An 18,618-nucleotide genomic window follows, 5' to 3' on the forward strand; every position below is an offset into this window, starting at 1 on the left:
ATACCTGATTTGGATCAGAATGTCATGGGGGAAGTTCTTCTTGTTGAAAGATCAATGCAGAGTATATATGAGAAATATGTAAAAGTTGAATTATTACAATATTAGAGAAAGATGGAAAAACTCCTTAGGAAAATCTTTTCCATTAGAAAATGTTAGTTTGTCAAAATCTGTTACCTTCAACAAATTTCTAATCCTACATAGGTTTTGATTGGAAACTTTTTGAACAGTTTAGTTTCTTGACAGCTCACTCCCCGAATACTTATCAGTTTGCCTGGAAGACTGCTTGTCAGAAGTATTGTTTCTGAATTCTGTTAGCTTACAGGTTAATCAACCCCTTGAATTTCCATTCATGGGAACTGAATTGTAGGTTAGTACCAGGTAGGTTCTCAGCCCCTGACTCCTGGCTCTGGGGTGTTGTGAAAGACTCGGGGATGTCCGAATCCAATGGCTGTGGCTCTATCTTGTTTTCTTGTTACGCTCAAAAGGGCAGAGAGTATTGTGTTCTGGTTCTGATACTGAAGATATTTTGGAGAACCAGTCCACTTTTTGTGTTGTACCAGGTCAGTTATTCTTCTTCTAAACAGAAACACCTACACTAACATGTCTGGTTGGAATTCCTATTTGGTTGAACGGTTGTAAAAATTAACTAGGTTTCGAGTGCTTTCAATCAGATGCTACCCCCAGCAAATCTCTCAAGCCCCAGCAAAAGTCATGTTGAAGTCACAGATTAAAGCTGAAAGAAACTTGTCGTTAGCCTGACTTCTGTATTTGACTCATTGTGTAATATTCATACTATGATATAATGTATGCTATACTTTCTTTGAAGAAAGGGGAAGAGCACATAAAATAGAAACCAGGTATAAACAAGTTAACCCACCAAGTGTTTACAACTATGGCTACAAATATATATATTTGCTGTCCATTAACCATTTCACTTTTCCACTAAAGAAAGAGAGCTCTGGGTTTTTTGTGTTGTGTCCCATTTTCCAGTCCTTTAGTCTGCCCTATAGATCTTTTTAGAACACTTTCCAATTTATAAATACATTTTTAAAGCTGTGAGTACCAGGATTGGACATGTTTCAAACAGCAATAATGCCTGATAACTTAGCAGTATAGTAATAAGGGAAAGGAAGTACTTTGCTTTATTATAATTAATAATTTTATTATAACAGAGGTCGCTGTCAAAGCGAGAAATAGATTCTTCTGCTCTAGGCTCTATACTGTCTCCAAAAGGAGGATGCTCCTGCAGTCTATGTTCTTTATTCCAAAATGAATGTTTTTATATTTTTGAATGTATGAAAACCCGTATTTTTTAATTTGTACCTAGTGAAGTGAGCCAATGAAATTATATAGCATTGTGTAGTTTCCATCTCTATGTTACGGTTTTATGTCATTTCTGTTCAAGAAAGGTTACTTGTGTATTATAAAGCATGTCTGACTGTATTTTAACTTTTTTGGGTACTCACTTCATATTCTGCTTTCATTATCGATTGCCTTCACAATCCCTTTCACCCATTTTAATCTATATATATATTGATCAGTTTATGTGCATATATACACACAGAAACATACAAATGTTGCATACATGGGTATTTTTAAGAATGGCTTTCATTTCCTTTGAAAGCCAAGTTGGCTTATTACCAGAGCAGTTGTCCTTCTCTATTGATTGTGGCTTTTGGACATCCAGTAAAATATTCTTAAACAGTTCCTAATTATTCATACTTTTCTATTTAAATTCTTTCTCCCCATAGGTTTGGCTTTATTTGTTCTCAACTTTGGAAAACTGACTCCTTTAAAGCTCCAAGTAATTCAGTAGCTGCCATAAAAATTCTGAAACAAAGCCCAAGGAAAGTTCCTGACCTCCCCTTGGTTCAATTCCAGAAAGAATATGAAAAGGGATATGATGCACAATCTTGATTAAAATTAATAAGTTTCTGAAAGAGAAACACTAATTTTTAGAGCTAACAGTATATTTTCATGGTTGAGAAGCTTGACAAGCATTGAAAATCCTTGTTGTTGACAATGCTGGGTATCTCATGAGCAGTACTGTTGAAATGGAAAGCGCTGGTACCTTGGAGAAGTGGACTCTGGAGTGGTTGTCTGTGACAGTAGTGTGAACTCCCTGGTTTCTAATCTATTCACTTGTACACCTCATTATGACTGAGAAATGGTGGTATTACTGTTACCAGAACAAAGATCTCACCTTGACTGTTATTCTTCTGCAGTGTCATGCTGTCGTGGTTTAATCCCAGACAGCAACCAAGCACCATGCAGCTGCTTGCTTTCTCTCCCACCAGCAGGTTCAGGGGTGGAATTGAAAAGGTGAAAGCTGGAAAACTCATGGGTTGAGACAAAGACAGTTTAATAGGGAAAGCAAAAGCCATGCCCACAAGCAAAGCAAAACAAGGAATTCATTCACTGCTTACCACGGGCAGGAGGGTGTTCAGCCATCTCCAGGAGAGCAGGGCCCCATCACATGTAACGGCGACTTGGGAAGACAAATATCATCACTCCAAACATCATCCCTTTTCCCTTCTTCCCCTCCCGTTTTATATCCTGAGCATGATGTCATATGGTATGGAATATCCCTTTGGTCACTTTGGGTCACCTGTCCCAGTTGTATCTCCTCCCAGCCTTCCATGCAACCTGAACTTCCTTGCCAGTGTGGCAGCACAGAAAGCAGAAGAGGCCTCAGCTCTGTGTAAGCCCTGCTCAGCAATAACAAAAACATCACTATATTATCAACCCAGTGTTCAGCACAAATCCAAAACACAGCCCCATACTAGGCACTGTGAAGAAAGTTAACTCTACCCCAGCCAAAACCAGCACAAGTTCTAGGGGAGGATACTGTTGTTTAGTTTTAAATCCAGAAAGTGAAGGAATTTTGTGTAGAGCACAAAATTCTATAGTCCTGTAGTTTTGTTTTTCACATATGCAACCTTAAAATCTCTAAGCACCAGCTATGTTGGGTCATGAAATAAAAGTGTTCTTTAAAATTTGGTCTGCCAACTTGCTAGAGAAGAAATATACTTCACTTTCTCAACCTGTCATGTCAATGTTGTATTGGATGATACAAGCATTCTGAAAAAAAGATCAGCAAATATGCACTTAGAAAAAAAAATCTAATAATGAAAAAATAAAAATAGGAAGTACAATGTAATACTTCTGTGCAGAAGCTAAGCCACCTCTTACTCTTCCATCACCTGTTAAGTAATTATTCAAAGAACTGAGAGTTTTCTCTGAAAACAATACCTTTTATAATTTAGATTACTCTTACCTGGGGATTTTAACTGAAAGTACAACAAAATACACTGTTTCTATAGGCATTTTTATTAACATAATGTGATGTTTGGTTGGGCTGTTTCTATTTTAAAGAATTGTTTAGATAAATTCAAGACACTGCTATGAACCGATGTAAGAATGAGAAAGGTCATGCTACCACAGCCAGGTCTTCAGAATTCAAAACACTTCTTTTGAGCACTTCAGCTGATAAGAACATTGTGTGGAGGGTCAGTTGATAGCCTGCTTCTCTTTCTTTGAACGCCCAGCTTCATTAATGTTTACTACAAGCAACGAGAGTAAATCTTGCATGCCAGATCACATGAAGACTTTTGCTCAGCGTAACACAAATGCTTCTTGTTTTTTTAGTTCTTTTGCTTGTGGGTTGGCTGTGGGGTTTTTTCACCTTAGATAGAAATTAGAAGAAAAATATTGATTTCTGTTTAGACCAACTATTTTATGTAGTTGAACAGTCAGACAAACACAGAAGTTATTCAGGGTGTCCTAAACAGTTCTTTCTTCAATTCTTCCTTGAACTATTGGCAATTGTCTTCATTCTTTATTTTATAGATTCTTTCTAATCTTCACTACTTTAGAATTTTAATGGTCAGCCTGAGAGTTAGAATTCTCTTCCTCATGTGGTAAAATTTCATTTGGAAAAGCTGAATGAAACTGCAGTAATGCACTTTGGAATTATTGATGATGAAGGGAAAATCAAAATTTTCTTTCCTTACAACTTCTTCTAATAACTTTTCTAAAAGTTACATTAGTGGATCAATGTTGAGTTTTCATTTCCTTCAGATAGTAGGATCTGCATGTATACTTTACTGTTTCACTGTCTCCATCCTGCCTATGTCTCTGCTGTAAAATCTTCTTTGAGGGAATTTTTTTGCCAAATACTCCATGGTAATCTGTGGCAAACTAAACTTTAGTTGGCTCTGAGCACAGATAAAGTTACATTGTGAAAGTCCTATTTGTACCCAAATGTCACTATGATGTGAACTGCTTCAGGATGGAGACCAAATCTAATGCTCTTTCGAAGCTGCAGATCAAATGGACACGTTTTACAGCAACACAATGAGTCAAGTCTTTTGGAGCTATTCTGAAGTCTCCATTCCATCTCATTCAATTTTCAGCTGCCTCCACTTGTTTAGCCTCTTATCAGCTTACATATATCACAAGGATAAGACACTCCTTTAGCCAAGTTAATTACACTGTCTTCATCCCATGCAATCATGAGTAGGCCTGGTTATTTTAATCATCTTCACGCCTACTTTCCTATACACACTTTGCTTCCACGGTAGCCATTCTAAAATGTGTGAGCTGGACTCTTGCCTAGAAGTAAGCCGATCCCTGCATTACCCTGAAATGTTCTCATGCATTTACTTCTAATTGGGTAATGTGCTGCACTGTTTTCATATGTTTTTCGTTCCTTGCTATCAAACGTTCCATGCTTTTTTCATGACATGATTTATAAGACTTCCTTGTCACCTACATTCCTGCCAATTCTCCTAGACTCATGTCTAAATTGTTCTGTTTCTTCCAAAGTCTCACCCTCGTGCTGCTGCTAATTGAATATTTGCATACTCTGTTCCTTCTCTATGGAACTTCCAGCCCTTTTAACTCACTGGATGTCCCTTGCCAAACACTTTTAAAAGTCAGGCTGAAACTTTCTGCTTTGAATATTGCTTTCTGTGTTGATATATAATCCCTTTCAAAATGTTTGGAGCCCAGAAATATTTCCACATTCGAGTGATCAGAAGTGAGAGATAGCAGGGTTTCAGGCCAAATCAGATATAGAATGACCTGTGAACGTGTCATTTCCTTGTAGAATTATACAACAGTGACAGTCACATGGTTAAGTCACATACGCTGAAAAAAATTCAGGATGTCCTCCTAGGAGAAACAAATCCAGGAGGTCCTTCATGTTTCTGAATGGGTCCAGTCCTGTTACATTTACATGCACAAAAAAGTATCTGAAACAGAGATATGTTGGGTAGCTTAAATTGTTGGAAACTGAAAATCTGCAATTTAGCAGCAGATATAAATTGTTCAGTTCTCTAATTTCAAAGCAGTAAGTTAAAGAATTAAATATTTTTATTCACGCAAATGCTGCATGATCAGCAACAAGTTAAAGACAATCCTTATAATAAGTCCAAGGATGCAGCCTGATCTACTCCCATCCCTCTCTTTCATCAGGCTTCCAACTCCTTCTGTTCCTCTCTGTCTTGCTGTGTCTTGCCACAGAATTAAGGACTTGTCAATCTACCAGTGTTGTGCCAATATATAAATGACATTATCAACTCAACATCAGAAACTGCTATTAACATATCAGTGTAATCTCCAAGATAGAATCAGTTTAAAAAAAATGATCAGTATAATACCTGTCTGTCAAATTATGAAAATAAGCCTTGGCCCTGTGTTTTTACACTACATTAATACTTCTACATCATTAAATTCTGCTAACTTGACTTTCTACTTTTGTCTTCATTACAGTTGCATTGGAGAAATAGTGAATTTCTGGGAGCTTAAAGAATTAACAATGTTTGTGTTTACAAAGCAGAAGGATTTAGTAAATAAATGGTATCAATATATTGTTATGAATGGGAATTACTTATGAAGGGTGTTTTTAAGCATTGGAAGAAAGCCTTTGCTGAAATGCAATAGCATATTAAAGGTTTAGCAAGAGATTAGCCATGCAATAAGGACAGGGATTGGCTTCTAATTATCTAGAGATTTCATTGTTGGTGAAAGTACCTTCATAATCACCACAGAGGGGACAAAAAATATTGAATTCATGTCCAAGGGTCTGAATTACCGGCCACACTGGCATATGACAGAGGTAACACTTGTAAGCAGCTGGAGTTACATTAATAGAAAGTTGCTCCCCAATGCAAAATTCAAAAAATAGAAAGGGATCTTAGATGCACTTGCTCATTGCAAATAACTTACTGAAGAGATACAACAGTGAATGGCAATGTCTGCCACTCCAGCAACCATGGTTTACATTACAGTTTCATCTCTTTCAGAAGTTTATTTCACCTCCTGAAGCATCTTCCTGTGATTTTTTATAGTACTTGAGGAGAGGTTTGTGCCTTCTAACATTTCTTGAGAGGGAGACATGCCTTGAAACCTCTCAGAAGTACAACCACCTACCAGTCCTGCAGGCAAACACCAATGCAGCAGCAGCTGTCTGCATACTCTCTCAAGGAATTAGAGGAAAAAAAGTCTGCTCTGTGACTAGGTGATGAAGTTAGAGTCAGGAAAAGAGGATGTTAATGCTGAAGACATGTAAATATTGAAGAGATTCTTTTTATTTGAAAAGGCAGATAACACAGACTGGACGCGCACATTTATTACCCTATTTGCTCTGTCGGTTGTGTCTGTTTTGTGATTTTTGGAAGGGTGAAGTAGGTCTCAGGTTGTGAGTTCAGTTCTTAGCACTAGATTTTAGAAAATAAGTCTTTAAATAAATTAGTGCAAGTTCAAACTAGCACAGTTTATTTTAATGTATTCAGTTTAGCCTTTCCAGTACCTGACAGGGCATGGTGCATACTCCTGCATAGAATGGGCTGCAGAAGAGCTCAGGGCCACAGTTATAGTTCAGAAGCAGAGCGTCTGTTAGGAATTGCTGTGGTCAATCTGACTTTATATTGTGCATGTATTCTGGAGCTTTCACTTCAAGCACAGAAAACATTTTCTGTAGGGGAATAACGTACAACGCGTAATGCTTGATAACTTAGCAGTATAGTAATAGGGGAAAGGAAGGGAAAGGAAAAGAAGTTTCATTTTGCAGCTCTAAAACACAAAAATCTTCACCTAGCTTGGTCACAGAAACTGAATGTCTGGAACAGAAACTGAGTGCCCAATATTGGATAATCTAATCCTAAAATTCTGAATAAAGGCAGGAAGGAATTACAACTCGTCTCTACTCACAAAGAGCTACTGAGCGCACCCACAACACGTATTTCTGTTGTAGTTGCTTACATCAGATTTCATTCTGGCCCCATATTTAAGCTTTTACATGGCTTTAAATGCTTGCTGCAAAGTCAAATCTTTGAGAAAGACATATGACTGGCAGAGAATAAATATTTTACATGGAATAATTACTTATTGCCTGAAGTCTTTGGCATGCTATCCAGCAGGAAAAAAAAAACATTTTAATACATGCCAACCACACCTACAAAAGATAAGTACCATCACAAATCATACTCACTTATTCCAAGATTATCATTTGATAACCAGTCCAAATTGCTGTTGAGATAATAGCACATCTTTTGATGTTACTGGCAAAGTGCAGGTAAAAATATTTCTGAGTTTGGCTTTCACCATTAGAGCTAAGATTTTACAAAACCTAACAACAAATCAAGAGCCAAAGCATAGGAGGAAGAATACTTTCTCATAGTAGTGTAAATCAGATACACTTCAGCATACTTGAGAAAAAATGCCACCTACCAGAAATAGGCTATTAAGTCAAATTATATAAATACACAACTTATTTTACCTGGCAAACTTTAGAAATATTTGGTACAATCTATTTAGTTTAAGCTTAGTTTCCTTAGAAGAGTTTGAAAAAATACTTGCAGCAAATAAAATAGGTTCTCCCAACAATGAGAGAAGCTAAGTAACTTCTATTGAAAAAATACAAACTGTATCTTTTCCTTGACACCTCAGGTCCACATCCATTCGGCCTTTCTAACATCCCAGAAAACCTTAATCAATGTTAGGTTTACACCAGCACAGAGCAGAATCTGGTTTATCTGTTTAAAACAATGGGATCCTTTATGCAAGGAGATTGTGACTCACTACCTTGTTTGTCCTAGTTAATGAGAACTAACAGCACTGTCTGTAATGGATGTGCCATATATATTACTGTGGGAATGTGCCTTCAGGAAGAGATCCAACTATCTTCAACTGTGTAGTCAAAGACGATTGTTATTAAAATAATTTTGGAAACTCATGTACAAGGTGTACTGGAATTGCACTGTGAATAAGTTAATGATTGTTCTAACTTATCATAGCTGTTGTGCACATATGTTCAACATGCAGCTTGTTGGCATGTTGATGCTGTGTATGTGTGTGGGGAAAGGGGTGTGAGCAGATCTAGTCTGCTTACTCAACTTGATAGATGAATTGAGTCTTATCATCATCGAATCAGAGAAACACAGAGTGGTTCTCCAAGATGAAATAGCTTGAGGGAAAAGACTGAACAACCTGCATCAGACCTTCCAGTAAATCTGACCAAGAAAAGGCTCAATTCAAGTGACTGGAAACTTGCTTGGGAGTTCTGCCAATGCTTGTCACACCATAAATGAAAATCCAACAAAGTAGGAGATGGAAATCTGTTAAAGACCCTTGATTGCATATTTGTTGAGTGGGAAACTGGCAGGGACAACTCATCTCCTGGTATTCAGTGTCCGCTTATAAGAAGTTAGCTACTGTTTAGAAAGCATGGCTCTTCCCAGATGTGATAGAGAAGATATCTTGTCTTTGTGAGGGACACAGTTGTAGAGGAACTTCCCTTCTAGTGGAGTCTGGAACATCTGCAAGCCCTAAAAGTTAGAGATAAAAATCCCTATGACTGTGGGGACATAAGTGGATAGGAAAAGAATGAGCCAAGTTTCAGGGTGACAGAAGTTGAGAAACTTCAATTCTCCCTCCTCTGTGGAGGATTCTGGCTATCTGATAAAGGTCTTGGGGAAGACTGAGGATTGGTGTTGAGTAATGTACATATGGTCTGTCAAAGAACAGGGGGAGAGTGAAGGTGTGATTTTCTGTTCCCCTGCTAAGCAGGCTGAGATACAGGGCAGAGATGTAGACTTGTCCGTTTCCTGTAGGATCAGAGTGTTGAATAAACCATCTGGGAAGGGAACAACTTGGTAAGGTTCCTGAACACTGAAGAGTTGTAAATGAAACTATTTATGCAAAGCAACAATAGTAACAGATATTTGGACACCACCATTTCCTTTTAAGAAGGGCTGTGATCCCGATAGTGTGGCTTACTGATTCATCCAGAGCAAATAACCACTGAGCAGGTACAGAAACAGTATGTGCTTATGACCAAGTGAAGACACCCATTTCAGATTATTTTACATGATGAAATTTTTCTAAAAAGGTCAGGTCTGTGAAGTATTTAATAGGAAAAAAAAGCTAAGATAAAGCAAAACATTATCAAATCTGCTCTTCAGTTATTCATAATACTGCTTGTTCCAGTCATTCATGTTATATAATGCCTGTCCGTTCCCCTGTATGCACTATAAATTTTGCATCTATGTAAAAACATAGACTAATATGTTGCATATGTCCTATTAACCTCTGTGGCTGGTGGGGGCCTATCCCTCACTTTAGCTAATAAGAGAAGTTTTTAAACATGCAAAAGCTTCTTTCAAGTCCCCGGTGAGAACTGCTACATTGAACTACCGCTGTCATGAGCCATGTCAGGGGCTCTTATTGCAGAAATTAGCAGATATAAATGATCAGAGATTCAGTGAAGTACTGATATGCAAGTGTTTTGTATAGTGTTATATATTTTCACAAAAAATGCAGTAAATGTAAAGAAGAAGAAGAGCCATTAAAATCATCATTGGAAAATCTCAAATTTTTAACCAGAACCTAAAAGTTTGGATTCTGAAAAACAGTTGGAACACTGACTGAGATATTCACATTTCCATTCTTCTCTTCTGGCTTAACTCTTAAGCTAGAGCACATCTCCTTTGATACCACAATGAACCTGTTTTTCCAACAGAAACATCAACATTTTCCATTTAAAAATATCACAGAAAAACTGACATGTACTTTAATCATAAGCCATAAATTTCCATTATTGAGAACTAAAGGGGTGTCAGATGCTTATTGGACCTTTCAGCTGAGATGCAGAGTGGGAACATAATGGAGAAATGGGATGTCTGCAGTATCTTTCCACTGCGCTCTTTCACTACAGGGCTGTATACAATCTGGCAGTGACATCTGTGTTGTTACTTAGACTGTCTTAAAACCCAGATGCTAAGACCATTTGATTTCCCCAATCTACTAGGCATAATAGAGACATAATCAGTCCACAGTCTGTGCCCAACTTCATCAAAATTGAGCACTATGTATGCGTGCAACATTTCTGCAAACTACTTTTTCTTCTGTGTCATTATAATCTGTAAAGTTCATATTCAATCATAGAAAATCATATGTAACTATAATTAACAGGATTATAAGTATTAAGTAAATAACTAAAGTTTTCAGAAAATTTTATAGATAATGTGGTTCAGAAAACTGAAAATAAAAAAGAACTTTCCATCTGGTATGGAAATAAATTAGAAAAGATTCCCTAAAAATAGTCCACAACCCAGATGTTATTACCATCAATAAATATCTTTCTGATATCACTATTCACTATCTCAAATGCCCCTTATTTTTCCTGGTAGAGAACCAGAAAGCCTATTCTTTGAACTGGTATGCTGTACTGAAAGAAACTTGCCTGTCTAATGAAGGACAGCTACGAAAGTCTCGGGAGCGGCGCTGAGGGAGGTCACCTTTCTAGGGCTTCCTTTGGATTATGGAACCAGGTTCATAAACCAAGTAACCTGTGGAACAAGAGGAACATGTTGACACATGTTTGGGGGTCTTGTACAGGATGAAGATGTAATCAGCCATTAAACAGTTATAACTACTATTAATGAGCCATTAAAAGGAGAGGAAACCCTGCATTCCTGTTCTACTCTTCTATGCTTTTTATCCTGTGAAATCTCCATGGATTTGGGTTGGAAATATTTACTTGTTAACCTTACATTTATCACAGGCATAACATAGGTAATCCTAATACCAATGGCAGTCTGCCCCACAGAGCCCCCACATAACGTGACTTGTCAGCTGCTTTTGGAGGCAGCTGTGAGCAGTTCTGCCTGTACTCCCAAGTCAAACAGGACTGATCAGCTGTGTTAGTGAGTCGTCCAAAAAGGCAGTGGACAGTGTCTATTAAGTGAGTTTATCACCACACTGTCCAGAGTCACACATGCACACACAAAGCTCCTTGTCAGTTTGAAACACAGGCAGAATAAGCTCATGACTTTCTGGCAGAAACTTTGTAGACACTCCGTTTTTACCACTCTCCTTTTCCCCTTGGCAAGCATGTATTATCCTGCTTGGAAATGTAAGGCATACTGAGATATACGTCCTGGGCAGAGGAGAGACAAAGTTTTGACAGGCTCCTGGAAAGTGTGCTGTTGAATATTTGGAGAGTAAATAAGAACTCTAGTATCTTTCTCCTTTTGAGAAGTGTTCATTTTGTCTATATATTTCAAAACCCCGTGCTCTAATTCTGTGGAGGCATGTAGTGCTTGCATAGAGCAAGAGATGCTTGGCTCTTAGAATGAGGCAGGTCGTATAATCAAACCTGTGCTTTGCATACTGGAATTCCAATGAAAGTTTAGCATTAAAGGAGTCTAGAAATTAAATGTGCCTATGTACTTTAACAAGTCTTTGTGTTCCTCGGAGAATTTAATGTTTTAATACATTTTACCTCGGTAAACATTAGACATTTGCCCAAATATCACTGGGCAAGGATGCCATTAAGAAGTGTTTTGTATCTCTGTTCATGGTGTAGTCTGTCTTTTCCAATGGTGGTGGGTTTTTCTGGTGATAAAAAAATCTAATTGTTGCCACCTTGTGACACTAAATCACCATAATACCCTTCCTACTCTGTTTGGTAGCAAGAAGGGATCCAGATGAACTGAGAGTCTTAGAGTGTTCGTTGCTACCCTAGCAGCTTCTGGTAGTCATTTGCAGTGCTTCTACATTAATTTCATAGTGCTAACACAGCTATGAATTTGATATGAAATTATGTTTAAAGTAAAATAATTCTCTTTGAGTTCAGCTCTCATGTAAGAAGTACCTGAGCCCCTTGATTCAATCACCTCAGTATGTCAGATTGCCTAGAGCTCACGATCAAATTGCTTTAATTTCCTTCTTTAAAGGTCATGTAAACATGTGTACTTAGTGAATTAGATGCAAATTCAATTCCGTATTCACAAAGCTTCCTAGTTGAATTCCCTACCTATCCCTCACATGCAAGCCTGCATCTGACAGCAGAATATTGACTTTTGAACCGTGGTCAAAGACATGATTAAACAAAGAGAACAACTGCACCCTGCATTGTAGACAACATTGATAAAGGGAAGTGAAGCTACATTTGTTCCAAATGGTGCTCATTGTATAGGTTAATGAACTCACTTTTTAACATGGCTGTTCCGTGATTTTATTTGGTTTTTTACACTGTGTTTTTGTAGGGGTGGTATGCACTGAAGAGCAATGGGTAGATGTCTAGGTACCAATGCCTGGATTTCATTGGAGATGTTACTGAAATTAAGAACCGCTTAAGCATCCTTCCAAACAACAAGGTGTGTTAAAACAAAAAAATGGAAATAATGAATATCAGTTTAAAATCATCTCCATCAAAGACAGAATGAAACACATTGAACATTTTACCATTTCAATAATAATAACAGAGCAAATTTTTTGATTCTGGCATTCCAGTTCATCTATAAATAATAGCTTCATGCTGATATTCATAATTCTGCAAATGAAGTTATTACATTTATGATCTTGTTGCTAGATCTTTCCTTATAAGTAATGTCTAATTATCTGCAGAAAATTATTCTAGCTCTTATTACCATAGTTTACCCCACAGGTCTGTACAGCACAGTACCTTACCTCTGACTGGGCCTGGTGATGGAAAGAAAAAAACAACAGTCTCAGTTTTCTCCAGACATCTATTCATAGTTTTCTGGGAATAGTTGGTCTGAAATAATCCTGCATTCATTGTTTAGAACTTTTCAGCTGTGCCAGACCTGAAATCTGAAGATGGTAAGTCCCAGAAAGTCACAAGCTTTGTATAATAATTAGATTCGGCAGAGAATGAGATCTCAACTTCTGTGTTTGCCTCTAGGTTTTCAACCTCTAGGTTGCACATTTTCAAGAGTTTTCAAGGGCCAGGAGGACAAAAATATCTATCAAGAATGTAAAAATCTCAGATGAAAACAAACAAACAAAAAACCAAACAAACTACAAAGCAACAAGTCACCCACACCTGTTGTCATGCTCAGTAAACCATCAGATACAAGAAAAACTGTGGGATTGTCTAGGGCAGACAATTCTCCAGAAGTACTTTGATGCTTACCACAGGCAGTATTTTTTCCAGGTGTATCACCCAAAAGACAAACCTTGCTGTGGGAAGATCCACAGTTCTTGTTAGGCCTCAAGACTTCTCAAATTGCATGAAGTTACAGCACTATTAGAAAGGAAAAGAGAGATTTCTTGGTACTATGTGATTTGCTAAGTGTCATGACAGGTCAGAATCATGAGGAAAAGGTAGACAGCAAAATATTTCTAGTGAAAGGGGCTGGCATACATGGAAGTTCATCATTCTTACCAATAAACCACTCCCTGCAGGCTCCCCTGGTACACTTACCAAAGATAAAGTATACAGCTACCTAATGGGTTCTGCATGAGATGAACCAGCACTTGCACCCTTAGGTCAGAACAAGACAAGTATCAGCCTTGAGGTCCCACTGGCATCTTGGTATCTGCATTTCTTCCTTTCAAAAATAAATGAACAGCAATATTGGCCAGCAGATTGATTAAAAAAAAAATACTAGTAACTGGAATAAAAGACTATAGGGAATTAAACCTAACAGCCCATCTGAATAGTTAATATCTTCTGCTAAAGCAAAATATTTCAAACGTTGAAACCCTTATGTTTTCTCACCTGAGAATTTTAAAAAAATTAGTCAAGAAGCTCTCTGGACCACTAGAGTTACTTTTCATTATCAAATCTTGGGAAAGAAAGGATATTTCAAAGAATTGCTGACTTGCCAAAGCAGTCATAGTATTTAAAGAAAATCGCCCAGGAAATGATATATCAGTTATTCTGATACTAATCTTTGGGGAAAAAAAAGGGAAGCCAGATAAATTCAGCACTCTATCAAGAGGGAATTGCATACTAAAAATAAAACTATATTATTCAATGTAGTTTCAGAGAAAGTAGTTCTTGTCAAATTATCTTCTTGAAGGTTTTCTTACAAGATTATAGGTCTGGTTGACAAAGGTAGCTGTGTTGCTATGGTGTAATTAAATTTCACCGAGGCATTTGACATACTACACATGACATTGTGTTATAAAATCCTGCATTACATGTAATTAACAGAGCACAGATTACATGATTTAAAAGCCACTTGACTGATAGCACTCAAAATGTATACATTAATGGAAAGGTATTAATTATCTGGGCCATTACTAACAAGACACTGAAAGACTCTTGGTCCTAAACCATTTTAAACCCTTGTTTGAAAATAATCTGAACACTGGGTGCAGTTTGCAGGGGACACAAAGTTGATGCTGTGAAAAGCAATCAGGAGTCAGCTGTTACACAGTGTGCTGAATCACCTGGATAGGTGACCTGAATTCAGTGCAGGAGTTTGAACATATTGAAATGTCGTGAACAGGGCGCAAAATATGTTGCAGAGTGGAGGTGCCAGCCCATGCCCCCAGAAGAAATGACCTGTGCATCTTTGGAAGCATGAAAAACTCACCCAAAATGGATGCAGAGGAGAAATCTGATCTTTGACATTAGGCAAAATGATGTAAGGTTGTATGGGCATGAGGGTGGTGCCAGAGTAAGCCCTGGAGAAGTGAGAGAAGAAGAATAGGGGTGAGTGGATTATTTGTATCCTACAGGGAGATTTGAGGGGCCAGGGCAGCTGTGGGGAGAGGAGGTTAGAGAGGGGGCAGTGAGGTGAGGAAGTGGGCACTGCTGAAATGCAGCTCCTGGTGTCAGCCCATCCCTTCCCCATCCTGCAGATGCCTGACCATGGCTACTCACAACCATCTCTCTTCCCACAGCCGCCCTCAACTCTTCACCCTTCAACAGCTGGAGAGGGCAAGAGGGCTGGCAGCCTCCACTGGGGCATCAGCATTCCCCTCTCTAAGGACCTTTCAAGGAGAAACAAATCATGTGGATCCTGTGGCTAGTGGTCCTTTCTGGCTTCAGATACCATGAATTGCCCCACACTGCCTGGCTGGGCTTTCCTTCTTGGTTGAAGGTCTACTGGGGAAAAAGTAGAGCTGATCTCTAATCTCTTGGCAAAACTCAAATGTCCTTGTAGGTCTGATAATCTTTGATTTATTTTGTGTTTCTTTTCCTGTTCAAATGGTATTTGGTGTTTCCCAAGGAAGAAGGACTGGAATCACTAAAAGAACATAGGAACGTGTGGCAAATGGGTATGTAGCAATCCTACTTAATAGTTATTTGCAATGGCCAGTATCTCCATGCCTAAGGTCTCCATGACAGTGAAAGTCATAATAATATTGTATATTTCACTTGGGCAGCACACATACTAAAATTGGAATGATACAGAGAAGATTAGCATGGCCCCTGTGCAAGGATGACACACCAATTCATGAAGTGTTACAAAATTTTTTTGAGCCAGCAATGTACCCAGCAGGACTAGGAGAGTGATTGTCCCTCTGTACCGGACAGTGGTGAGGCTGCACCTTGAGTTCTGTGTCCAGTTTTGTGCCCCTCACTACAAGAAGGACATTGAGGTGCTGGAGTGAGTCCAGAGAAGGGCAACAGAGCTGGCAAAGGTTCTAGAGAGTAAATCCTATCAGGAGCGGCTGAAGGAGATGGGGTTGTTTAGCCTGGAGAAAAGGAGGCTCAAGGGAGACCTTATCATCCTCTACAACTACTGAAAGGTGGCTGTAGCAAGATGGGGGTCGGGTACTACTCTTAGGCAGCAAGCAACAGGACAAGAGGAAATGACTTCAGGTTGTACCAGGGAGGTTCAGGTTGGACATTAGGAATATTTTCTTCACTGAAAGGGTTGTCAAGCATGGGAATGAGCTGCCCAGGGAAGTGGTAGAGTCACGATCCCTGAAGTGTTCAAGAAATGACTGGACGTGGCACTTAGTGCCATAGTTTAGTTGGCATGGTGGTGTTTGATCAAAGGCTGGACTTGATGATCTCAGAGGTCTTTTCCAACCCTTATGATTCTATGATTTTACTATCAATTTAGTTTAAGACTTTATGTATCAGGAAAAATGTCAGGTTAGTGCATTCTCTTTGAACATTAAAGTATTTGTCCAACAGCTAATGGACACGCCCTGATCTGAAAGTCTTTAGAGCAGTTTCATTTAGTGCATAGACCAATTAGTTCACTGCTCCATGCTAAACCAAACCCTCAACCTGTTAGTTTTCAAAATCTGAACTTCAACATAATTTTATTAATAACCAGTACCTTTATAATATGCCAAATTAAGCCAAAATCCTTTGTGCAAGGGACATACTGTTTGGATTTTAAAAATCCACGTGAGAATTGAATTTCTTGGTTAGAATCCAATACTAATTAAAATTGGACAGAATCCAACAGACTTTTGATAATTACATCAAAAGTTCATATTCATTTGATGTGGATTGTCTATATTTCATTGTTACTCTCTTAAAAGGTTATTTATGTACAAAGAGTAAGAAAAGAGTATTAATATTTAAAAAGTGGAACTATAAGGGCAAACACTGATTCAGCATATGTTTTAATTTATTAAATGTTTGCTTTATTCTGCTTAAAACCATCACTTGAGACATTATTTTTTGCATAAAAAGAGATCTACAAAGATTCTTAGTAAAATATATTTCTAGTGGAACAAGAAGTTTAGCTTGTTTACTGGAGACTTGATTCAACAGCATTGTTTAACAAGCTGGGCATTAAGGAACCACATCAGTCATATTTTCATTCCAAATTTGCCATTGGTTTACTGAGCAAAGTTCCTCCAGAGGAAAAAATCTGATTTCATTGAAGATCACACACACCAGCCCTAACAATCTGAGATGCTGTACTGAAAGTTGTCTGGAAATTCAGCATATTTTATGCAACTAAGTGTAAAGTGCTTTCCTCACAGCTGAGTACATGGAAAGCACAGACATATTATAAAAGAGAGAGATTACTAAAGATGTCTAGACGTGGAGAAAGTATGACCTCAGTTAGAACAATCTGGTACTTTCCCTTTCTAGAAAGGGATATGCAGTACTTCATTTCAGTATGCAAGGCATACTGAGCAGTTCAGCAAAAATCCTCAATAGATTGCAGGTTGGAAAAAATTAAAAAGAAAAGATCTGAATGAAAATCACTGCTGAAAGAAAAATAGGAGGCAGCTACTTTTCATTCCATCATGTAGATGGTGTTGATTGCATTTTAGAGGTATCCATATTAAAAAACAAACACAACAAAACCACCCGCAAAACCCCACCAACATTGTGGAGTTCCAATTATTTAGGAAGCATTTAAATGGCAGTTGGCTGTGTAGCCTTACTGCAGACTCAAAGTATACACCAAACAGGAACTTTTTCTCAAATATTCTCAGTCCCCTACGCTGCTCTCATGAGATGCCACCTGGAGTACTACATCAGATCCAGGACCCCCACAAAGGAAGGACGTGTTGGAGCAAGTCCAGAGAAGGTCCACAAATATTAATACAGGGCTAGATTGCCTATCCTGTGAAGACAAACTGAGATACTCAGGGTTGTTCAGCCTGGAGAAGAGAAGGCTCAGGGGAGACCTCAGAGCAGCTTTCCAGTACCTAAAGGGGCTACAAGAGAGCTGGAGAGGGACTTTTGACAAGGACACTTAGTGATAGGACAAGGTGTAACGGCTTTAAACTGAAAGAGTGTAGGTTTAGATTGAACATAAGGAAGAAATTCTTCACTACAGGAATTGTGAGACACTGGAACAAGTTGCCCAGAGAACCTGCAGATGCCCTATCCCTGGAAGTGTTCAAGGCCAAGACTTTGAGCAACCTGGCCTAGTGCAAGATATCCCTGCCCATGGCAGGAGGGTTGGACCTAGATGATCCTTAATGTCCCTTCCAACTGAAACCATTATATGATTCTGTTTTTCCATGATATATAGTTAGCAATTGATTTTTCACTTAATCTTGGATTCAGGGTCCCAGTCTTCCTTTCTTACATATTTAAATCTCTTACTATATTCATTTATTTTATATATTTTAATAGTACTCATTAAAATATTAGCTTATTGTAAGATGTGAAGTAGACTATGATTATTGCTCTGCTGCTTCAAAGTCTAAGGATGGCATTGAGAGACATCTGTTGACACATTGACACTTGTTTTTGCATAAGAAATTAACTGCAAACATTCTTTGTTTAATTTATTTCTTAAAAAAGTAATACATTTAGTTTGCTTGCTGATCACTTAACATATGTAACATCTTAGTTCAGTGTATGGCTCCCATCAGTTCTGTTTGTGGTTATGTGTGCTGAGCCCACGTGCAAAAGGAGTATCC

The 18,618-nt window shown here is 38.2% G+C and overlaps 1 non-coding gene across 1 annotated transcript; it reads left to right on the forward strand.

The window, feature by feature from the left end:
• Nucleotides 1-15,632: 15,632 nt before the first annotated feature.
• Nucleotides 15,633-15,742, forward strand: LOC113968220. Its single transcript, XR_003534435.1, has one exon. It is a non-coding gene; the product is annotated as a U6 spliceosomal RNA (small nuclear RNA).
• The last annotated feature ends 2,876 nt before the right edge of the window (nt 15,743-18,618 follow it).

This window comes from Neopelma chrysocephalum, unplaced genomic scaffold (genome assembly GCF_003984885.1).
Source record: "Neopelma chrysocephalum unplaced genomic scaffold, ASM398488v2 Primary Assembly neopelma1_66, whole genome shotgun sequence".
Lineage (NCBI taxonomy): Eukaryota > Metazoa > Chordata > Aves > Passeriformes > Pipridae > Neopelma > Neopelma chrysocephalum.